General features: G+C 47.3%; 1 long non-coding RNA gene across 1 annotated transcript in view; it reads right to left on the bottom strand.

Annotated features, from left to right (window-relative positions):
- Positions 1-1,017: 1,017 nt before the first annotated feature.
- The window catches only part of LOC144824725 (uncharacterized), a 127,293-nt gene continuing 105,011 nt past the window's right edge, over positions 1,018-23,299 (bottom strand). The window contains exons 2-3 of the long non-coding RNA XR_013609080.1: positions 1,241-1,270; positions 1,018-1,101 (exon numbers count right to left, since the gene is read on the bottom strand). This is a non-coding gene — a long non-coding RNA (uncharacterized LOC144824725). The remainder of the gene's footprint in view (positions 1,102-1,240; positions 1,271-23,299) is intronic.

Raw genomic sequence — 23,299 nt, forward strand, 5'->3', positions numbered from 1 at the left:
TGGCGCAGTGATGACCCTTTCTTGCGTCAAAACGCCCCCCCTTGCATACATTATACCTGGCACAGGTATAATGCTGCGCAGGGGTTTACAAAGTGACGCATCTACCTAGATGCGTCACTTGTAAATATGGTGCAACAAGGCACATTTTTACGCCGCTGGTGCGTCACAAAAAGTGACGCACCGGCAGAGTAAAAGTAACGCACAGCCTCATAAATAAGGCCCCGAGTCCCAAGTTGACAGGGGTATTGCCCCTGCCCAATTAAGGACCACAATCCAAGTCAGGGTAAGTCAGTCACACACTTAAATCAGCCTCTGTTTACCCTCTGGTAACTTGGCACAGAGCAGTCAGGCTTAACATAAAAGGTAATGTGTAAAGTCTTTGTGCACACCCTATATACAGTAACACAGTGAAAATACCACAGAAAAACTTCACACTGAGTAAGAAAGTTCAATTACGCTTTTCTGATCAAAACAAGACCAAAATGACAACAATCCTATTAGTGGAGCTCATGTTGTGAATACTTAAGTATATCTGCAAATACAATGCTGAAGACCCATTCGCGTTTATCATGTTATTTGCTGGTCGCACTAGACAGGATAAAAATGACAATGTGTCAGACCTACCAGAATCCTAAGGAGGCCAAGGCATTACGCTTGTACGCTGGGAACTATGAATAGCTGCTCAAGCAAAGGAAATACATCTCGGAACCGCCGCTGGCGCCTGCTCACTCGCGAGTGGAATTCCAAGATGGCCGCTGACTCGGAAGACGAGTCGGCGGTCTAGTTGTTGCCTTCTCTGTGCTTACGGACAGCTGGTGAAGCTCGAGCGCTAACGAAAGTGCGCACTTCACCAGAGTTCTTTGAAGAGACATTCGTGTTTTTGTCCTGTCCCCTTTTTGACCATAGCGTCGCGTTTTTCCCAAATTCGAGTCTGCTTCTAGTTTGGACCTTTTCCTTCCCCTATTCTCCGTGTCCCTATCTCCCCATTTTCGAGCAGCAGAGCGAGTGGAAGATTACCAAGGATATTGAGTTCAAGTCTTCCGTTTCAGTCAGGACTTCGGCTATCAACATTGTCAGTTCGAAGTCGGCGTCTTCAGCTTCCTGAAGAAGAAAAGACAATTCAGATAAGTTAAAAACTGTTGAAATTGCTTGTGAACAAGAAGAGTATTTGGGTAAACAACAAGAGCGTAACTGACCAAGAGAATTTACAGAGATAATTAAGATTAGGAATAATACTTACCCAAGTGGCAGGTCAACATCTAGTATATGCCTGCAAGTCAAGAAGAAGAAACACATGAGAAGAGTCAAGACAATAAGAGCCTAGATTAAATTACTACTAGAAAGCGTTCTTTAGAGAAGGTATGAGTAGAAAAAGTTGAGAAAATAAACAGATAGAAAAGAAACACAGGGCAAAGCAAGGTTAACATACTTATATATATATATTTTACAGATATAGTTTCTAGAGACAAGCATAAGAAGAAAGAGACAGAAGAGTAGCGCTTATCTCTGGAATGTTAGGTAAGAACTAGATAGTATAGTTTAGGGAAAAGAGATAACGAATAGAAAGGTGTTGATGACTTTTTTCTCTTAATGCATTAGGATTCCTAAAGATCCGTCAAGTTGCAGACGAGACCTAGGAATCCGAGAAAGAATATTCCAGAGCAGTCTCTTCTTTGTTTGTTATTTTATCCATTCCCCCTTCCCCCTCAGAGGTCCTTGAGGGTCAAGTTTAATATAACGGACTCTCGGTATCTTGGAGGTGGAGTTGGGAAAAAGGCAACTACCTGTTCCTGTGCAAGCCGTGGTAAGAGTTCACTTATAGTCACCTTGACAGAGTGAAGTGCCCACATTATTTAATTGCACCCGAACAGGATGGCAGAAGGAATAAATCTACAGACCTTGGGCCTGGTTCTAGAGGCCATTCAAAAAGAACTGATAGCCGACAGGGAGGAAAACCAAAACCTTCAACAAGAAGTGATAAAATCAAGAAAAGAAACCGCAGAATTGGCGCAAAGGATGGGGCAACCTTTCAGTGCAGGAAGGGAGGGTTTAGGAACTTCGGCTTTGGGCTCAAACAGACTAACTACACAAGTTATCCATTCCTTGTCCCCAGTAATTCCATTGGCCCCTCCCGAGCGTTTTAGTTGGGACCCTCAGAAAGCACAAATTTTCCTTACACAATGTTCCCTCCACTTTATGTGTCGCCCTTCTATTTTCCCAGATGCGCAGTCACAGGTTGCTTTTGCTCTTTCTTACCTGAGTGGTGACGCAGCTGCATGGTCAATGCCCTTAGTCACTAGCGACGATCCCATCCTACAGAATTATGATGAGTTTAAGAAGGAATTTCTCAGAATTTTCGACAGAAGGAGAATTTCGCAAGCTGTAGACAATGAATTACTTGAATTGCGACAAGGCAATCGGGACTTGGTAGCCTATTTAGCCTAATTCAATAAACTGGTTGTGAAGACAAATTGGCCGGAGAGCAAGAGGGCTGCGGTCTTCTATCGTGGATTACGAGACGAATTAAAGGATGTACTAGCACAGATACCTAACCGACCCACTGAGATATCAGAATTGGTAGATCTGGTTTTAGAGATAGACTTTCGTCAGGGAGAAAGAAAAGGCGAAAGAAGAAAGGACCAAAGACCCATTGTGCCCAGATTTGATAGAGCCCGGTCAGATTATAATCGAACAGTAGAAGGGCCAACAAACCCAGAGCCGATACGAATTGGTGCCATAAGAGGGCCTTTGACTAAAGAAGAGAAGGAAAAAAGAAGAGCTGGAAATTTATGTATGTATTGTGGTTCGACCGGACACTTTGTGAGAGGTTGTCCGAAAAAAACAAAAACCTCATTCAAGCCAAAGGAAAACTCGCAGCACCACCTGTAGAAGGAGTTGGACCGGTGGATGCTAATCAAGACTCAACTCCAAAAGAACATCAGTTGGCGAATACGCTTCAGTCCTCTTCACCCCATTTGGTTCTGCCTATGATGATTAAATTCCGACAAACAACACTTACGGATGTGCCAGTAATGGTGGATTCCGGAGCCACTGGAAACTTCTGTGACCTAAAGTTTTCAGCAAAAGTAGGTTTGAAGGCCATACCAAAGCTTAACTCCTTCGACGCTCATGACGAGCTCAGCTCGTCATGGAGTTTCCATTGATTTCAATGGAAATTACATTGAAGTTCATCAAGGTGCTTAGCATCCAAGTGGTTAAAAGTGAACCAGTACGAGCTGTAGACGGCACAAACGTTTCGTCTGGACCAATTGCAAGTCACACAGAACCCTTATTGATGAAATCCAGCGAAGGACACGAAGAAGTTATTCAGTTTAATTTAATTGATGCACCACAATTCCAGCTCATATTAGGGTTACCATGGTTGACGGAACACAATTCCACCATTGATTGGAGTGCCAGAACGATAGCAATGGATTCAAATTACTGTAAAGAAAACTGTGTTGGAAGAAAGGAAGCAGACTATAAATCTAACCCTGCTCATTTGTTGTGTATGATGGGTGTATCGGTGTGCGTTATCAACCCGCAAGAAATACCCCAAGAATACCAAGACTTTGAAGATGTATTCAGTGAAAAAGAGGCTGAACAATTACCTCCACATCGGACCTACGACTGTACTATAGAATTGGAGCCTGGCACGAATTTACCCTGCAGTAGAGTCTACCCCCTGACTGAAAAGGAACATCAACATTTAAAGGAATACTTAGATAAGTATTTAGCAAATGGCTTCATTCGACCGTCCAAGTCTCTAGTATCTTCGCCCCTGTTTTTTGAGCCGAAAAAGGAGGATGATTAAAAGAACCTGCATAGATTATCGCGCAATAAACAAGATTACAAAAAAGAATCGCTATCCACTTCCCCTCATTTCAGTTTTATTAGACCAGGTAAAGAATGCAAGGATTCACACCAAGTTAGATCTCAGGGGTGCCTACCATTTAATCAGAATGAAGGAGGGCGATGAATGGAAGACGGCCTTCAGGACGAGGTTTGGGCTATTAGAATATCAGGTCATGCCATATGGCCTGTGTAACGCCCCGGCAGCCTTCCAACATTTTATCAATGACATACTGAGAGAATTTATCGATCAATGCGCAATCGTCTACATTGACGACATCCTGATATACTCTGATGATACTCAGAAACACAAGGAGCAAGTGAGAGAAGTCTTGCAAAAACTCAGAGAGAATCAACTATTTCTAAAGTTGGAGAAATGTGCCTTTGGCGTTTCCAAAGTAGAATTTTTAGGATTTGTCCTTTCTCCAACTGGTATGAATATGGATCAACGTAAAATCCAGGCAGAGGTCAATTGGAAATCTCCCACCAGTGTGAAAGAAGTGCAGAGCTTTATTGGTTTTGCAAGCTTTTACAGGAGATTTATCGATGAATTCTCCAAGAAAATCCTGCCTCTCACCAAGTTACTACGAAAAGGGGTTAAGTTCGAATGGACTGAAGAAGCCGAGAAGGCTTTTAATTTGCTAAAAGGAAGTTTTACTTCAGCCCCAGAACTTCTAAATGCCGATCCATCGGAACCATTTTATGTGGAGACAGACCCCTCCGATCAGGCTATAGGAGGATTCTTATCCCAAAGACACAGAGAAACTGGCCAACTACACCCAATAGCTTACAGATCAAGGAAATTAACATCTGCAGAACAAAATGACACGATTACAGAAAAATAATTGGTGGCGATAAAGGACGCCTTCAAGGAGAGGAGTCACTACTTAGTGGGGGCTAGACATCAAGTGACAGTCTTTACAGATCCTTGAAATCTAGGGGCATATTACCAAGCAATAGCGATAATTATCACTATTGCTTGGTTAGAGACAAAAATGTATCGCCGACCTGCGGCGATTTTTATCGCAGATAAACCTTGGTATTATCAAGGTTTATCGCAAATGCGATAAAAATCGGCCGCAATGCATGAATATCGCTGGAAAGTCAGCGATATTCAGGCATTACCGAGCTAATGCTCTTAGCCATGTTATCCACCTCCCATTGGATAACATGGCTAAGAACTGCTCAGGGCAGGTGTTAGCTTTTAGAGATATTCGCGCTTAGCGCGAATATCTTCAAAAGTTGGTAATAGGAGATAGCGATGTTAGCGACTGTTTCCAGTCGCTAACATCTTGGCACGCCCACTTTGCGTGTCATTAGTGATAAATTTCTCTGACATGCAAAGTGGGGCCCAAGATGGTCGCTATCTCCTACTAGCTGTCGCTAACTGGTGTTAGCGACAGCTAGGTAATAGGGAGATCATTTTATCTCCGCTTTCTTGGCTTTTAAAGCCAAAAAAGCGGAGATAAACCCCCTTGATAATATACCCTATAAAGTTTCTGAAATCAGCCAAAACCTTAACGCCAAGACAGCTGAGATGGTCACTGTATTTTGCGGAATATGATTTCGTGATCACCTTCAGACCGGGAACTCAAAATGGAAAAGCAGATGCTCTGTCCAGAATTGATACAGAGGAGAGAAGATCATTGGAAGAAAGTAAACCAATCATACCAACTTCAAGAATGGTATGTGTCACTTCCCCAGTCACCTTTGGAGAACAGATCTCCCGAGTCAGGAGTCCTGAAGACATCCAGAAATGAGCAGGTCAACACAACAAAGCAGTTGGCAAAGTGGCAGTCCCTCCTGCAGCACAGCAGCTCTTTTTCCTGGCAGAATCTCCTCAGGTCCCAAAAATGAACTGTCAGCGGTCCAGTATTTATACCAATTTTTGCCTTTCAAGTATGGAGACTTCAAAGGGGCCTTTGAACACCACAAAGTCCCTGCCCTTTCTTCCTTGGCTCCAGACGCACTATGGGGGATTATGGAGCTCTTTATGTGGGGACAGGCACACCCCTATTCAGGTGCAAGTGTCAGCTCCACCCTCTTAATCTATCTCAGGAAGATCCATCAGCCTGATGATGCACCATCACCTCCCTTTCTGTGTGCCTGTCTAGAGGCACAAAGCCTAGCTGTCACCCAACCCAGATGTGTATTTAGAAACAAGCAGAGGCACAGAATACCTAAACTAAGAAAATTCAGCTTTCTATAAAGTGGAATTTTCCGACTGGAAACTTAAAATCCAACTTCACCATAATTTGGGATTTTAAATTGTGAGTCCAGAGACACCAAACATAAAATGTTTATCTTTTCCCTATTGGAAATTTCACTTAAAAGATGTTTTAAGGCACTCCTTATGTAACTCAATGGGAGAGATAGGCCTTGCAGTAGTGAAAAACCTTCGTTTGTACAGCAGTTTCCAAGGTGACAGTTAAAAGCGTGATTTTATTTCTACTGAGGTCTGTTCATTTTGTATAGTCTGCTCTTCTACAGAGTGCTGCTTTAAAGTTATTGGTACACTTTTTTACCACCATATATGTTTCATCAAAAACTGGAGTACCCTGTATTCCCAAGAAGAAGTGTGATAGCGTACAAATAGAAAATAGTTTTGCCAGGAATTATTGATAATAATTTCATCTGTTTATGGGTTAATCTTATCATAAGAGACCAAGTGGAAGAAATACATATTATCCACAAAAATGAATATAATAGATTTGTATTTCAGTCATCAAATAGAGACAATTGATCATCATAATGTAGTCAAACATAGTTGCATTATTTTTGTGCTTGAAATCTGTTCTTTTAGTGGTTGTTCAGATTTTCAAACCCTCTTCGATTACACAAGTTAAACCAATTTCATTGAATAGATTTGCGATGCCCATCATTAGGTCTTATCAATCATTCCTTGTTGATAATGCTCTTTTTAGTTAATGATTTCATGTACTTGTAAGTAGATACAAGACCAAAATCTAGGGCATAAAATAGCCGCCAAATGAACACCCACAAGCCTATGCCTATGAATGTCTGACCTACACCATGAAAATAACAAGGGGTATGGATGGTCTTTGGTTGTGCAAAGCCACATCGCCATCAAAGCATTATCCATAAACCTGAAGGCCTGGCCTGTAGTGATGCCTTATGGCTCACCTAACACATAACAAAAATCAGCTATACGCATTGAGTTAAACCATGCATAGTGACCATGGCCATCAAAGGAACATCCACGAATCTGAGGGGCATATTCTCAAGGACTCATTGCTGATTTAGCGGCACTTTCCCCCCACAAAAGTGGTGATAGATTAATCGCCCTATTCACAAGCCTGCGCTAACAGCCGACATCGTCAGTTTACCTGTGATAGCTGCCGCTAAAAACATCACCAAGGCTGACAGCGACAACTAACGCTAATCATAAGCAGAGTAGACATTCCCGTCCAAAAACTCACGATAACACCACTTCGCGATATTCTCAACGACCAGCCAGATCGATGATGCGGTCCAAAAACAGGCGATAAGAGACATTAGCACCAGGGACTTAAGACCTTCGGTTTTCTGGTCTTAAGTAGGACGAAAACCTGCAGTATAAAGGGAGCCCAGCCCAGAGCCACATATGAAGACCAACAGATGCCATGGAGCTACTAATCATGCAGCTTGGAGACCAAAGAGGGCCACAACTCCCACCGCCACCACCCCTAGGACCACTCCCGAACCACCCCCCCAGGACCACCCCGCCCCGGACTGCCACTGAGGCAGCGCAGAGCAAGACAGCAGACCTTCCAAAAATGCACCAGCCTCATAAACTAAAGGCCAGAGAATGTCATTGCCCACTACAGACTCAAAAGGACAACCATCATCCGCATCCTGACCCACATTGCCCATAGGCTGACGGTACCAACACAGCAGACAACCAACATCCCCCCGCAGACAAAGCTGCTGGCTGTGCTGCACTTGTTGGCCTCTGGTACCTTCCAACCAACAAATGTCAGAGTCAGAGGATTCTCACAGCCAGCCCTATCAAAGTTCCTCACAACATGTCTTGGATGCCATCATCAGCTTGATACCCCAGCACCTTTACTTCCCCCACACTGGGCAGGTAATGCTGGAGACCTAGCAAGGCTTCTACTCCATAGCTGACTTCCCGCACATGTTGGGGGCAATTGACTGCACACATGTCATACTTGTGCCCCCTGTGCCCCCTGCAGACACTGCACACAATTACCACAACAGAAAGCACATGCATTTAATCAATGTGCAGGCAACAGTGGACCAGCGGGGACTGTTCACCAATGTCGTTGTCAACTTCCCAGGCAGTGTGCATGATTCCTACATCTTCCGACAGTCCACATCAACCAGCGCTATCAGGATGACACCTATGGAAATGCACTGCTCATTGGTAAGTACCAACGGAACACACCACACACCTCAACTCCACAATCCTACAACTCACAACTGTGGGAATGCACATGTAACAAAATCACATACAACATGTCAACTAACATGCCCACCTACCAGACACAACACCACAAGTAACTGTGGTAACAGGGGCCAGACATGTAGACAAACCATCCACAAAGGCATAGCCCCTCTGTCACAGAATTGCAGAATGTGGGGAGAGGTGGAAACCAAGAATGTGCGAAGGAGGCAATGAACCCATGAATAAGAATATACACATTGCCAAGTGTGGTGATGATGTGCTGGACAGTCTTGAGTATGCAGCGCAGAGACATATCCATGTGGACATATACTGCTGGTGTTTGTAGTGTTGTGGACAGTGGACGCAAACCATGTTACCTCAGGCAGTGGGGAAGACTATGGCATTTAGCTATGTTGCCCCCCCGTACGCATAAGTGTAGTGGGCTGGGCCGGCGTACACCAGTCCAGCGTAGGAGTGTGAATAAATAGCCCGGGGCTCTGGGCATGGTTCACTTCCTGGATGGCCACCAAAGTAACTACTACGTGTGTCTCTGTGTTCACCATATCCTGACCATAGGCCTACACACACGTGGCCGACCACCTTTTACGGACACATCTACACTGGCAACGAGGTGACTATGTCACACACCACCCGGCACACATCTCATCATCACCTGCAGGGGCGTGTCTGCCATGTCTGTGCCCCACATCCTACCACGAGGCTGCCACCGTGACCGGTGGTGCCTGCGTGATGCTGTGTGCCTGCTGCACCCCAGCCCGCTGGTCCCCAGATCTGTCCAGCCTCAGCAGTGATTGCTCACCCCTGTGCACCCAGGCCTCACCGCTCACCTGCCACCTCCAGCGTTTCTCCAAGAGGGCCCACCACGTGCCGGTGCAATCTCCAAGCCCGAGGCCCGCGAGCTTGGCAGCCTCCTCAGCCAATCACTGTCTTCCACACAACAGGCCACCAGCTCACTCTGCGGCACCGCACCGCGAAGTTCTGTGTGTGCTGAATGCTCCCTCCGGCCTAGACTGCGGTCCAGCAGGTCTCAAACAAATCCTTTCCAGTCCGGACCTCCAGACCTACTGCATCATTGCAGGCTGCACACCCTCTCAGCTCTTCAGGTGGGCCTACCTCAGTGCACCGCAAATCATCGCCACGTGGCGGTAGGCCCGTGCCGGACGCAGTCCTCAGATGCCACTACCTCTGTGCACCACAAGTCATCGTCCTGTGTGGGCTACCCCACAAGTCCGCCTCCAGCAGCCAACAGCATGTCCTCTGTAACGCCACTGGAGCCCTTCACAGTCACGCAGCCACCCCGTCCCAGGCAGGTCGCTGGAAAGCCTGGGTGGAACGTCTGGAGATATACTCCGAAGCACAAGTAATCCCAGTGGCGCGGCGGCAACCCACTGGTGGGCATGTGAGGAGTGTGAAGAAATGGCCTGGGGCTTTAGGCGTGGTTCAGTTCTGGGCTCTGGGCATGGTTCAGTTCCGGACTGGCCACAAAAGTAATTATGGGGTGTGTCTCTGTTGTAGTGTCGGTGCCAACTGGCCCTAAATCGACAATGTTGCAATGTAGCATGCACTCGGAGGGCGGGCTCGCCGAATGGATAAATAAAGGAGCGCAAGACCGCTCTGGGTCTTACCTCATACATGCCAACTGTTGTGTGTATCTTCAAGTTCAAGTTCAAGTTCAGAGATTTATATAGCGCACTACTCACCCAGAGGGTCTCAAGGCGCTTGGGGAGGGGGTGCTTTTACTTATCGAATATCCAAGTTTTTAGTTGCTTTCTGAAGCAGAGGTGGTTCTGATTAAGGCGGAGGTGGGTGGGGAGAGAATTCCAGGTCTTGGCCGCTAAGTAGGAGAAGGATCTGCCCCCCATGGTGGATCTGTGGGGCGCGGAATTGCTGCGAGGGCTTGATTGGACGATCGTAGTTGGCGGGTGGGGGTGTAGAAGGACAGTCGCATGTTGAGGCATTCGGGTCCTAGGTCGTAGAGGGCTTTGTGTGCGTGGGTGAGGAGACGAAACGTAATTCTCTTGTTGATGGGGAGCCAGTGGAGGTCTTTCAGGTGATCGGAAATGTGAGCTTGACGAGGGATATCCAGTATGAGTCTGGCTGAGGCGTTTTGGATGCGTTGGAGTTTTTTTCTGTAGTTTGGCTGTGGTTCCGGCGTAAAGGGTGTTTCCGTAGTCCAGTCGGCTTGTGACCAGTGCGTGGGTGACCGTCTTTCTTGTTTCTGAGGGGATCCAACGGAAGACTTTTTTGAGCATGCGTAGGATGTTGAAGCAGGATGAAGAGACGGCGTTGGCTTGTCTGGTCATCGAGAGGGAGGAGTCCAGGATGAAGCCCAGGTTACGTGCGTGATCCGTAGGAATGGGTGCGGTTCCCAGGGCCGGTGGCCACCAAGAGTCGTCCCAGGCAGAGGGGGATGAACCTAAGATGAGGACTTCCATTTTGTCCGAGTTCAGTTTTAGACGGCTGTTCTTCATCCATTCGGCTACTTCTTTCATTCCTTCGTGTAAGTTGGTTTTGGCGGTGTTTGGGTCTTTGGTGAGAGAGAGGATCAGCTGGGTGTCGTCTGCGTAGGAGATGATGTTGAGATTGTGTTGGCGCGCGATGGATGCGAGGGGGCTCATGTATACGTTGAAGAGGGTGGGACTGTTTGATGATTCTTGTGGTACGCCGCAGATGACTTCGGTGGCCTCTGATCTGAAAGGGGGAAGGCGGACTCTCTGGGTTCTTCCAGCGAGAAACGAGATGATCCAGTCCAATGCTTTTCCTTGTATTCCGACGATGCTGAGGCGTTGTATGAGGGTGCTATGAGAGACTGTGTCGAAGGCTGCGGAGAGGTCAAGTAGGATGAGGGCGGCTGTTTCTCCGTTGTCCAGTAGAGTGCGAATGTCGTCTGTTGCTGCGATGAGGGCGGTTTCGGTGCTGTGTTTGGCTCGGAAGCCGGACTGTGAGGGGTCGAGGGATTTGTTGGATTCAAGGAAGGCGGCGAGCTGACTGTTGACGGCTTTCTCAATGACTTTGGCAGGGAATGGGAGGAGCGAGATGGGGTGGTAGTTCTTAAGTTCAGTGGGGTCTGCTGTGGGTTTCTTCAGGAGGGCGCTGAGTTCGGCATGTTTCCAGCTTTCTGGGAAGGTAGCGGAGTTGAAGGAACAGTTGATGACATCGCGGAGATGGGGTGCGATGAGCGAGTCTGCTTTGTTGAAAATGTGGTGGGGGCATGGGTCGGTTGGCGATCCTGAGTGGATGGAGTTCATCAGGCGGATGGTGTCTTCGGTGGTGATTGGGTTCCAGGCGTAAAGGTTGTTGGAGTGCGTTTTTTTTTTGGGGTTGGGTGAAGAGGGCTGATCTTCGGACTGGTTTTTGAAGCTGTTGTGTATGTCGGCGATTTTGTTGTGGAAGAATGAGGATAGAGCGTCGCAGAGGTCTTGGGAGTGAGTGATGTCGTTGGTGCAGGCGGTGGGGTTGGTGAATTCTTTGACGATGTTGAATAGTTCCTTGCTGTTTTGGGCGTTGTTGTCAAGCCGGTCTTTGAGTGCTGATTTCTTGGTGGATCGGATGAGTTGGTGGTGTTTGCGTGTGGTGTTCTTGAAGGAGGCCAGGTTGTCAGTGGTTGGGTTTTTTCTCCAGGCTTTCTCGAGGGTACGACAGAGCTTCTTGGATTTCTTAAGGTCGTCGTTGAACCAGGGGGCTTTTTTGCTACCCTGCTTGATTTGTTGGTTTTTCAAGGGTACTAGTTCGTCGGCGCAGTGGGTGATCCAATGTGTGATGTTTAAGGCTGCTTCGTTTGGGTCCGATGATTTGGCAGGAGGGTTTTGGTGAAGCGATGTGAAGAGCTGGTTGGTGGTAATTTTGTTCCAGTTTCTTCGGGGAATAGGTTGTGGGGGATTGTGGGTCGTGGTCTTTTTGTAGTTGAAGTGAACGCATCTGTGGTCCGTCCAGTGGAGAGCTGTGGTGTGGTCGAAGGAGATGTGCTTGCTGGAGGTGAAGATAGGGTCGAGCGTGTGACCGGCAAGGTGGGTGGGGGTGTCAACAAGTTGTGTGAGTCCGAGATTGGCCAGGTTGTCCAGAAGGTTGGTGGTATTGCAGTAGTTTTTCTTTTCCAGGTGAAAGTTGAGGTCTCCCAGTAAGATGTAGTTCTCGGAGGGGAGGGCATGTGGGCTGATGAAGTCAGTGATGTCTTCGCTGAATTGTGTACGGGGTCCTGGTGGTCTGTAGATGAGGGTGCCTCTGAGTGTGGTCTTGGGGTCGGTGTGGATCTGGAAGTGAAGGTGTTCGGCGGTAGTGAAGATATCATCGGAGTTGGTCGTGATGCGGATGGTGTTTTTATGGACGATGGCAATGCCTCCTCCTGTTTGGTTGGTGCGGTCCTTCCGGATGATCTTGTAGCCGTCCGGGATGGCTATGGCGATGTCGGGCGCTGATGAGGCGTTCATCCATGTCTCTGTAAGGAAGGCGACGTCCGGAGATGTGGTGTCGAGAAGGTTCCAGAGCTCAATGGCGTGTCTGTGGACCGAGCGGGTGTTGAGCAGGAAGCACTTCAGGTGGTTGTTGTCGGGGCTCTGTTTGGGCTTTGTGGAGTTGGTGCGGGTCCTGATGCAGTCGAACTTGCAGTAGAGGCAGGTGAAGGTTCCATGGGTGTGTCCTGGGGCGGGTTGGTAGCAGTTTGGGATTCGGCCGGGGTTAAGGGCTGAGAGGGTTGCGGCGTCGTATGTTATGCGGGTGGAGTGGGAGTTGCGGGGGGCAGGGGGTCTGGCGCTGGGCGCAGTCCAGGCACGGACGGGCATAGACGGGCTTACCTTTGGCGCGCCTTCGGCGCGCATAGGGCGCGTCCGCTGCGCTAGAACACTGCGCGCAAAGGCATCTGTCATATATGGATGGTGGTGGGGGAGGGGCAAGGAAGGAGCAGCTGGGAGGCGGGGGCGGGGTGGAGAGCCGGGCAGGGAGGCACACCAACAACAACAAAATGGCAGCAAGCCAAAATCGAAACAGGATTGGGGCACAATTATATTAAACGTGATGCGAATGGCAGTGGAACCAGCACAATCAGGCACAAATCAAAAATACAGGCAGCACAGCACAATAGAGCAGAACCTTAAAAGCGCACTTTGGCAGACTAGCGCTATGATAATATTCTAATCAGCAATCAGGAAATAAACAAGGCAGCACAGCACAGTTGAGCAGATTGTTAAAACGCACTATGGCGATCTAGCGCTACGATAATATTCTAATCATCAATCAGGCAATAGCAGTTGGGGTGGCAAGGCGAGCAAGCAGGCAGTAGTCTGGCAGTGAGCGCTACGATACCAAATGGGCATGCAGGGCAGGGAGCAGCGTGAGGAGCGACCGCTTCTGATGATATCAGGTCATTGCTGCAGCATAAGCTAAAGGCTTAGCCTCAATCGCAGTACGAGTTCAGCCAGGCCTGCACTCTATATCTGTGTCCGCCCTATCCTTATCATAGGCCTGCACATACGTGGCCGCACACCTTCAACGGCCAACATTACAGTGTTGTTGTCAGGCTTGCGGACAAGAGCAGACAGGCATGACAATGGTGTGCCGTAGAAGTGCAAGTGATGCAACCGCTTAGCACACACAAGTAAATAGGCTTGGGGGAAGGGAGGAGCAGCTGGGAGGCTACGTAATATACATTGATCCCACACATTTGCCAGAAGCAATACATGGCAAACATCAATCCCAAAGTCGCACAAATCACACGCCACAAAACTTGTAAGTCTGCCAACACAGCATGCAGATCCACCAATTTACACTAATCTCACTTACCTCTCACAGGTGATCAAGGATATGCACTCTGCCCATGGATGATGACACACCTCCGAGCCCCGAACACCCCGGCCCAGAGACAGTACAAGTGGCCCACAAACTCGCCAGGGGCGTTGTTGAGCGTGTTAAAGTCACATTTCAGGTGCCTGGACATCATAGGTGGAAGACTCCTGTACAGCCCAGAAATAGTGTGCAAGACGATCATTGCATGTTGTGTATTGCACAACATATGTGTACGCACCAATGCCCCATGGATCCAAGTGCCAGATGCACCGGACGATGAAGAAGATGAGGCTGGTGGACCACACCCCACTGCAGCTGCACCAGGAATAGCCTGAAGGAACACAATCATTAACAATTTCTTTGCATAAGCACGTCACATCCTGACTGTCCTTAGCAATCATGGAACAGTACAAAATGACCACATGAGCAGCATGTGCAAATATATTTATTGCAACACACATTCCCTGTGTGCATGTCAGTCCTCTGCATTAGTACATCACTCTGACAAGTGTAAGTGCAACATTAAGTGCTAACAATCTCACGAATAGCAAATAGATGGTGGGTATGTCACCTCTGTACAGAGAGGCTGTTTAGGGTGTCACGTATTCAAAATGCCATTTCAGGGTGTCAAATGTCGTACGTAATCCCACTCATCAGCGTATCACATATGTACAAAAACATGACATGAAGGCTGTCATTGGTGTTCAGAAAAATACAACAGGGTGTCATTTGGGGTCAAATATGACATTTCGGGTGTTATTTGTGGTCAAATATGAACCACCCTGATGCAGAGATACACTCTTTGACTCAAGTCCCACAACATGAGGAACATGGACATAAGGGGGATGATGTCAGGGGTTGTTGGTGCACGTGGGTGTCAGAGTGTGACCTGCTCCTTTACGGATGTGGTCCACACTCAGCCACCTCAGTGTCATGGCGTGCACCATGTCATGATTATTGGACTGCAGCCATGCTAATCGTCCTGCAGTGTCACTTGCATTTATTTATTATTTATTTATGAAATTTATTAAGCGCGCGGCTACCCCCGACGGGGATTTCCCGGCGCTGAGGACAGCATGGCAGAGACCATAGGAAGCTAGTAGCTGGAGAACAGCCATGTGTTCAGTTTGCCTCTGAACTGAGATTCTGATTCGATCACACGGAGGTTTAATGGAAGGGAATTCCATAGCTTTGCAGTGACCACCGCAAAAGCTCTGCCTCCTTTTCTTGATCGATGGAAGCGGGGAGGGAGCAGGAGACGGAGGTGGTTGGATCTGAGAGCTCGAGATGAATGGACTAGTTTCAGTCTACGTCTGAGATACCCTGGTCCCTTCCCATTCAGAGCCCTGAAAGTCAGAACCAGGGCTTTAAACAGGATGCGGGAAGATATCGGGAGCCAGTGAAGGTTCTTTAAGTGAGGGGAGATAGAGTGGCGGTAGGGGATGTTACATATCAGCCTGGCCGCAGCATTCTGAACAATCTGTAACCGATGTAGGAGGTACGCTGGAGCACCCACATATAGGCTATTAGAATAGTCCAGATGGGAGGTGATGAGGGCATGCACGATAGTCTTCATAGAATCCATGGACAGGTAGGGGGAGATCTTTTTTATCATGTGCAATTTGCCAAAGCAGGCAGAGGTGACTTTATGGATTTGGGTTTTGCATGATAACTCATTGTCAATTTGAAAGCCCAGATTTCGAGCAGCTTTAACAGGAGACGGGGGAGGGTTCAGCTCGGGCGGCCACCACGTAGATGGCAGCAATGAAGATTTTTGGTTCAAGAACAGCACCTCGGTTTTGTCAGTGTTTAACTTCAGGGTATTAGAAGTCATCCATGATACAATGTTAGAGAGGCAAGCTTTGATGAGTCCGTTGTCAGAGTGGTCTATGAAAGAAAACATTAGCTGTGTATCATCAATATAGGAGACCACTCTGACTCCAAAGGTCTCTATTACCTTCGCCAAAGGTGACAGATAAACATTAAAGAAAAGGGGGCTGAGAGCCGACCACTGAGGGACTCCACAGCTAAGGTTTTTTTTATCTTTGGACATATAGGGTCGACACCACACCTGTTGCGTTCTGTCAGTTAGGAATGATTTTATCCAGGACCATTGAGTGTCTCATATCGCTATATTATGGAATCTATCCAGCAGTACGGAGTGAGAGACGGTATCGAAAGCCGCGGACAGATCGAGGAGCACCAACATGGCTACCTCGCCTCTGTCCACGCTCTCCCTAATTGTCTCTGTAACCGCTAATAGCTCTGTCTACGTACTGTACCCGGATCTAAATCCAGATTGCGAATCATGGAGGAGATTTCTGCACTCCAAATAGTCGGCTAGCTGTTCTTGCACGACTTTTTCCAATATCTTGGCTGGTTTGGGGAGGAGCGATATGGGCCGATAATTACTGTATACTGACAAATCAGCCTCTGCCTTTTTTTAGGATGGGGATCAGCATGGCCTGTTACCATACTGAAGGGAAGTGGCCAGAGGAAAGGGAGGAATTCCGTATTGCAATTAGCGGTTGAATGATAACTGGAGCCAGGGTAGTAAACACCTGGGCAGGAACCGGGTCAAGAGGTGAACCTGATTTACACCGCTGCATTTTCAGTAGGGCAGTGTCCAGTTGGATTGCTTTGAAGGCACAGAACATCTTTTCGCTAGAGGGGGTAGAGTACTGGGGTAGGTTCCCATTATTGGACCTCTCAGCAGGATTAAAGGAGGAGAAAATGTCAATCATTTTATTATGGAAAAAGTCGGAGAGGCCATCACAAAGTTCTTGACTGGGTTTTGCACGGCGAGTTAGGGCTGTTGGTTTTGTAAAGTCCTTCACAATTTGATATAGTGTTTTGGCCGAATTGTCTGCAGCGTTAATTTTGTTGGCAAAATATTCTTTCATGGTGGCCTGTTTGAGTTTGTGTAATTTTTTTAGGGCAGCTCTGTAAATGACCTTAGCAGAAGGGTCATAGGTGAGTCGCCATAGACGTTAGAGCTTCTTATATTTGCTTCTTTCTTCACGCAGAGTCGGAGAGAACCAGGGGGCGGAGGGTTTTGTTCGGGCCGATGAAAGGGGTTGTAAGGGGGCAATGGTGTCTATAGTTGTGGAAAGGTAAATATTGAACTTCTTAACATCGGCGTTCAAGTCGTCCGAAGGTTGCCAATTCAGGTTGGCCAGCGTGGGTTCGAGCGTGTCACAGGTAACTTTATGCCACTTTCTCCCAAGGTTCTCTGTCCTCCTGTCAGTGGCCAGAGGGGGGGGATAGTCAGGTTAAAAGGGATTAAAAAGTGGCCCGACCAGGTCAGGGGAAGCGACGGCAAGATAATGAGGGCAGGCAGATTCGTGAATATAAGGTCCAGGGTGTGACCCGCATTGTGAGTGGGACCGTGTACTTTCTGGTCCAGATTTATGCCAGCTAGAGTTTCCACCAGGGATCTCGCTTTTGAGCAAAACATATCATCAACATGTAAGTCAAAATCGCCTAAGATGGTAAAATGGGGGTGTTTCAGGGATAAGTCTGCTCGGGTCACTAATAACTCCCTGAGATAAGAAGGCTGTGTGCCTGGAGGGTTGTAAATCAGTGCTCCCGCAAGGATCAGATGCGTTGAGTCTGAAATACTGAAGTACATAGCTTCCATAGGGCCAGTGTTTGCTAGTTTCCTGGAAGTTATCTTCCATTGTGACCGCAATATTATGGCGATCCCTCCTCCCACTTTTGTGCCTGGCCGACTGATCCCGACAAAGTGGTAGTCCGGGGGAATCGCCAGGGTAATATCTGGGTTTGAAGTATCTCGGTCAGGAACATCAAGTCCCAGGAACGAGACGATAGGGAACGCCAAATGTCGCCCGCGTGCCATGGGAGAAACCGGCAGTTAAGGAGTAAGGCTTTTATCTCTCTAGGCTGTTCTTGGTGTGGTTCCTCTTTGCTACATTCTCGAAGGCCATCTGGTCGAGGGGCGAGAGAGAAGGAGCAGTCATTGCACACAAACTGCTTGGTGAGCAGCCGGGAAGGGTTGCACTTGGTGGTGCCACAACCGGTCTCAGGCCTCAAAGCTAATAATTGAGACCTCGACCAGCAGGTTCGCCAAGTTCGGGGGCCACGAGCAGCATGCCTCGGCACTGGTCACGGCACAGGCGCGGATGGGCGCAGACGGGCTTACCTTTGGCACGCCTTTGGCGTGCCAGCTGCATGCCCGCTGCGCGCGTCCGCTTCGCGTCCGAAAGTGCATCTCCTTAAGTGACTGACACGCTGACCCCTGACTCCACCCTCCCAGCGTCGTGAGTAGCGATTGGCCGCCCTACCCTCCACAGCAATCAGGCAAGCCCTTGGTGGACCGGGGTAGGGGCGGAAGTAGCTGGAGTTACTAGTGAGCAGAGGAGATCAGGCACACAAAAGGTATTTTCACTAAAAGCAATTTAAAAATATCGGGGCGAGAGTAAAAAGAAAACACAACCTGTGGCAGCTAGCGCGACATAGTTCTTAGCGCGCGTCCACAGCAAACAGGTAGCAGCCTTGCCTTAAGTGGCTGACGTGTTGACCCCTGACTCCACCCTCCCAGCGTCATGAGTAGCGATTGGCCACCCTACCCTGCACAGCAATCGGGCAAGCCTGTGGTGGACCGGGGTAGGGGCGGAAGTAGCTGGAGGTACGAGTGAGCAGAGGAGATCAGGCACACAAAAGGTTTTTTCACTAAAAGCAAATTAAAAGTATCGGGGTGAGGGTCAAAAGAAAACACAACCTGTAGCAGCTAGCGCGACATAGTTCTTAGCGCGTGTCCACAGCAAACAGGTAGCAGCCTTGCCTTAAGTGGCTGATGCGCTGACCCCTGACTCCACCCTCCCAGCGTCGTGAGTAGAGAATGGCCGCCTTACCCTCCACAGCAATCGGGCAAGCCCATGGTGGACCGGTGTAGGGGCGGAAGTAGCTGGAGTTACGAGTGAGCAGAGGAGATCAGGCACACAAAAGGTATTTTCACTAAAAGCAATTTAAAAGTATCGGGGCGAGAGTAAAAAGAAAACACCACCTTTAGCAGCTAGCACGACATAGTTCTTAGCGCGCGTCCCCATTGTCAGTGTGGCTCATGGACCCACAGCTTTGCTGGATTCAGCACATGTGCATGTGTTTGTTTTGAGATTAATGATGTGTGGGGAGGGCCCCCTCTGGGCACATTGTCGACAGGGGCCTACTTGCTGTTTCTATGTGTGCTGCAGTATGCCAAGGAGATCAGGGATGTGATCCAGAGTCATTGTGGGTTTGCACTGTGCTATACTTAATTGTGCATGTGTGTCATTGTGCTCATCTCCCCCAGTCCCTGGTCGTTACTCACCCTGTTGCTGTTGGGTCAGGTCATGTTGAGCAGTGTCCGGTCCCCCAATTCCTGCCACCATCTCCCCACTGATGACTGTGGACACCATTTCCTGCTGTAGCGCTGGACTCCCACCTCCAGTCTGCATTGCTGCTTTCCGGTTGTTAGTGAGTTTCAGCTTGGTTTTGCGCTTCACATCCTTCGAGCGCTTCTTGGCACTTCACTCCGACTGCATTCACCTTGGCAAAGATGGACTGCCATACTGCATTTTTAGTTGCCAATGACACAGTGGAGCTGATGAACAGTTGGTGGTGGTGTTCTATCACCTCCGTAATCAAGATCTTGTTTTCCTGCAGACTGAATCGTGGGTTCCTCTTCTCCTTGCCCTTCTCCTTCCCCGAGGTCCCTGGCTGGTCCTCCGGGGGGTTTGTGGGGTTCTGGTTGGCCTCTGTAGTTGCTCCAGCTTCCTCCATGGTGTTTCTCAGTTGTTTGGGTTTCGTGTTTTTTATTTTTATTTTGTTTTGCAGCTTTTATGGTGATTTTTCCAACATGACATGGAAATAGCAAGCCTGGCGCTGCTCATCACTGATATTTTTATCGCTGTTGGGCCCATCGCCACTTTTTTCACGTTCAGGTTTCCTTTTTTATCAGCGTCCCGGTAATTTTAACGTGGACAGTTGACGCGTTATCGGGAAACTGTCGTCTGTTTCCGGCGTGTTGACAATACGTCGTTAACACAGCGTTAGTTTGCCATGATAGACCGCGTTATGTAAAATTGCGATAACCTAGGTTGGCGATAATTATCGCCCGTTCTTGAGAATATCCCCCGGAGTGTCTGGCATGCAACCAGCCCTTACACTCCAACCACCATATAGGCGATAACCCAGAGACGGAAAGATCACACCAGTGAAGATACCAGGAGGAGTAGGGTGCACATAATTAACATTAATAATAAGGTGCACAACGGGGCCTCCAACAGAGAAGTGCTACAAGGCCCAGATGCCCAAGTAAGCAGTCAGGTCGGGTGACTCCTAGCGAGGACTGAAAGTGCATCCATGCCTCCAAAAAAGGCCACGACAAATGAAGATATACAAAGCCTACAGATTGTAATAAAAACCAGTATGTATTAATCATGCACTTAGGCACAATATAAGTAAAGTTGTGAAGGCCTCTAGGAAACGTTTTTCATTTTGTCACAAGACTGACAGACTGTATAGTATCTCTCTGAACGGAGGACCAGATAAATACATAACCATGTGTAGTGTCTTGTGAGTTAGATGACAGGACCCTCTTGGTTCTTGATGGACTGTGTAGAGCAGTGACTTGAGTGTGTGGGTCATTGAATTCATGATGTATAAATAAATGAATACATAATAAAATATAAAATCATGATAAAAAGCTATAGATCTTTGAAAACTATATTCTTCACCGAAAAAAATCAGAGCAGCTGGAAATTCATCCTGGGGCAACACCAAGGCAGCAGCCCCCCAGCCAAAAGTTATGTAGTGAATTGTCTTCATTTATTTTTCTGTAAAGTAAATAATATCTATAAGGACTTCAAGATAGTCCCTAATATATCAGACTATGATGCAGGGGCAGACTCGGAAGATTACCGCTCGGTGGTCGATGATGGTCTTCTTCCAGTGGTATGGAGAGCTGTTAGCCCTCTTTCCAAGCAAAAAGTTTAACATCGATCACCTCCACTAAGTCTGGAACTCCTGGAGCCCCTGCCCCCCACAAGTCTTACATCTGGTTTCAACAGTCATCTCTACCCACCGCACGCCTTCATTCAACATGGCACTTGTGCCAGTCATTTTCCCAGAGGTCCGGAAAAAGGCATCCATTCTGCCAATATCAAAAAAACCCTACCTAGATCCCTCAGATGTAGAAAACTACATGCCCATTTCACACCTGCCCCTTCCAGCTGAAATCTTAGAAAACAAAACGAATCAGGAAATCTCAATCTTTCTTGAAAATTCTTACAGCTTTGACCCTGCTCAACACGGTTTCAGGTTGTATCACTGTACAGAATCTGCTTTATTAGCTGCAACTGAATCTATTAGAGCTATAATGGATAAATGAGACAACGCAGCCTTTATCCTACTGGATCTTTAGGCCATATTCTGTATGATTGACCACCCCCGTTAAACCATTTAGAAAGTATTGGCATTGGAGGATCTGCCCTTTGGTTGCTAAAATCTTTTCTGTCCAATCAAAAGCAATCAATTGAATTGGAAGGCTTTACATCTGATCCCTTTTCGCTACTCTGAGGGGTCCCACAAGAGTCCTTACTTAGTCCTACTTTTTTAATGCATACATCACTCCTCTGATTAGACTGGTGCAGTCTTTCTGGGTCTTGAGTGTATCTTATGCTGATGACACCCAAATCATGGTCTCAGTTTCCACTGATCCCAATAAAGTGGCCAAAGATTTCAGATAATGTATGTTGATGATTATCACCTGAATGAGGAAGAACTGTTTAAAAATAAATGCCAATAAGACAGAAGTGTTATTAGTTGGCAAAGACCACTCTTTCTGGAATCCTTCCTGGTGGCCGTCCAACCTTGGGCCCCTCCCGTATCCAGTTTAGTAGGTCAACAATCAGGGAGTCACTTTTGACTCAAATCTTACCTTCCTCGACCACTCTACGCAGGTTACATCATATTGTTTCCTTATGTTGAAAATCTTAAAGAAAATATTACCTTTTATTCCAATGGAACTTAGACACACATTCATACTAGCTCTTATTATATCCAAAATAGACTCTTCCAGTCTCTCTATGTAGGTGATCAGTCTCACCTTCTGAAATAACAACAAATCATTCATAATGCGGCACCAGAGTCCTCAAAAGCTTCCCCAAATTTTGTTCAGCATCGAAAGCTATTAGAGACATTTATTGGCTCCCCGTCAGGGCAAGAATCAAATTTAGGGCTCTAGGCTGGGCCCATAAGCCACTGCATCAAGTTGGGCCCCTCTTTCAACAGACCACTTTTAAATGGTACACTACCTCTCGTACTCTTCGATCCAGTACCACGAGGCAGGTTTGTGTATCAAGAATAAAAATATGTCAATGGGGAGGAAGAAGTTTATTTTATTCCTCCTCCAATTGGTGGTACTCCCTTCCATCTCTTCTCAGAGAGCAGTCCAATCACTTAATATTTAGGAAGGAACTGAAAACGTATCCTTTTCGCAACACTCCCTAATAAAGTTTTTTTGGTAGGCTAATAACTTGGAGGCCTCTGTTACGATCACTTTAAATAGGGAATAATGACACTAGCACCAACACACCTTATGGTAATCACATACTTTACTCAACATATTAACATAACATAACATAACATTGAACTGATCCATGAGGGACACATTGAGGTTGTTGCTATGAAAATAACTTTATGGGACTGAGTTTGGTTCCCCGTCTTGATGAAAGAGTGGAAAACGTGTTAAACGCCTGCCATTTATGCAACTGTTTGTCATCTAAGACAACCTCACATCCATTGTACATGTCTGTTTTCCCACAACATGCATAGGAGAAGATTTCAATTGATTTTTTTGGGCACTCTGACATCTTCTAGTAATTGTAGACGAGTATTCTCATTTTCCTTTGATGAAAGATCTGTCATCAACGACAAATGACACATTAATTGAGAGACTAGAAACTAGTTTTGCAGCTTGGGGTGATATTGAAATCTGACAATGGCCCGCCTTTGAATAGTCAGGAATGTAAAGACTTTCTCACTCATTTAAATATCAAGCCTCAGAAAAGCACACCTCTCTGGCCACAGGCAAATAGTGTGGTCAATAGATTTATGAGTACCCTCAAGAAGACTGTTCAGCGCACTGCGTTGGAAAAGCTTGAATTCAAATCAGTTCTTCAGTCTAAGCTTTATGCCAACAGGTCAACTCTGCATTCTACCATAGGTGAAAGCCCTGCC

This window comes from Lissotriton helveticus, chromosome 3_1, assembly GCF_964261635.1.
Source record: "Lissotriton helveticus chromosome 3_1, aLisHel1.1, whole genome shotgun sequence".
Taxonomy (NCBI): domain Eukaryota; kingdom Metazoa; phylum Chordata; class Amphibia; order Caudata; family Salamandridae; genus Lissotriton; species Lissotriton helveticus.